The following is a 1,823-nucleotide window of genomic DNA, read 5'->3' as shown; positions in this document are numbered from 1 at the left end:
AGGACTGGCCACCCCACATAGCCTGGTTCCTCTCTAGGTTTCTTCCTAGGCATTGGCCTTTCTAGGGAGTTTTTCCTAGCCACCGTGCTTCTACACCTGCATTGCTTGCTGTTTGGGGTTTTAGGCTGGGTTTCTGTACAGCACTTTGAGATATCAGCTGATGTACGAAGGGCTATATAAATAAATTTGATTTGATTTGATTTGACACTAACCTCTGGCCCATAGGCCCACTAACCCTAAACCCTAACCCACACTGACTCACAGACTGTCCTTAAAAATGATAAACTTGGATTAGCTAACACAACTTGCCATTGGAACACAGGAGTGATGGTTGCTGATATTGGGCCTCTGTACGCCTATGTAGATATTCCATAAAAAAATCAGTAATTTCCAGCTACAATTGTCATTTACAACATTAACAATGTCTACACTGTATTTCTGATCAATTTGATGTTATTTTAATGGACAAAAAAGTAGCTTTTCTTTCAAAAGCAAGGACATTTCTAAGTGACCCCAAACTTTTGAACGGCAGTGTATATACTGTATTATATTCTACTGTATCTTAGTCTATGCCTCTCTGACATTGCTCATCCAAATATTTATATATACTCAATTCCATTCTTTTACTTTAGATTTGTGTGTATTGTTAGATTGTTGGATGACAGTGCAGCATTTGGTGTGTGCCAGGTGCAGAGAGAGGCTCAGAGAGGTTCACAGATATGAAATCGGTTATGATGTATCATATGCAGAGGCGGTAAGACCGGTTGTTGGCGCGACAGTGTAGGAATGATGGGAGCTTTACACGGATGTTCCTGTATGAAGTGGACCTACTGTCAGGGCTGGTGTTTTTTCTGGTCCTGGTATGGTTTTCGAGGCCTGTTCAGAAATCTTCAAGCTCAAGAACGTGAAGTGTCAAAGGAAACTTTGATAATGAAGTTGATAAGTTGACTTCATAGCATTTATTGGTAAGGTTATCAATATGACTTGTGGAGAGGTTTGTTGTGGAGACAACAAAAGATATTGGAGGTAGCGTTTTGGGGGGGAGAGGGTGTGGTAGAAGTTAGTAGGGATTTATTTTATTCATTTTGTTGTTTCGAATTGTGTGGATCATGATTTAATCGTACATTCCAGCACAGTAGGTGGCGGCATGCACTTTAAACGTTTGTTTGCGGACCGCCATGATATCATCAAAGATGTTCTACTGTGATATCATAGTAGCAGCAAGCACAATAATTCCGCCTTCTTCTTTGATGGACGCATGACAGAGCCATTTCGCGAGATTTGTGTGACCTTTTCTGCTGTGTCGCAGCACGCACAGCGACAGCAAATATTACTCAACCAAGACCACAGCCACAGTCGTTTCCAACCAGGAATAAATAAGTCAGAGTGGGCAGAACAAGCAAGTGGGTGGGCAGAGCCAAGCATATGTTAGCGAGATCCTATTGGCGCGTTCTAGCATTGATCTGCATATTTCCGCTAGGTAACACCTCCTCTGTGCAGTGCGCATGTGCATTAACTCTATTCGCCTTTGTACTCCTTCTGAACAACGATATTTTTTAAAACCTTTGCAAAGGGTAAAGTCTACAAAATGTAATACATTCTGTTCATAACATATTGTAGTTTTGAGAACAGAGTGCTGTATTGAAATCAAATGTTTAATCGATGAGAAAATGTGCAGAATATCGGACAAAATCAATCTCGTTCTGTCTTCTGCCACAGCCGGCCAGTGGGCTTCCTCTCACTACCATATTTGGGTGTGGAAACGCCATAGCGGATGCTTCAGTTTTATACATCCGGTGAAATCTGTATCCTTGTTCTATCTG

The sequence above is a fragment of the Oncorhynchus kisutch genome, linkage group LG27 (assembly GCF_002021735.2).
Source record: "Oncorhynchus kisutch isolate 150728-3 linkage group LG27, Okis_V2, whole genome shotgun sequence".
Lineage (NCBI taxonomy): Eukaryota > Metazoa > Chordata > Actinopteri > Salmoniformes > Salmonidae > Oncorhynchus > Oncorhynchus kisutch.
The sequence above is the reverse complement of the archived record's forward strand: the minus strand, read 5'-3'. Positions refer to the sequence as shown.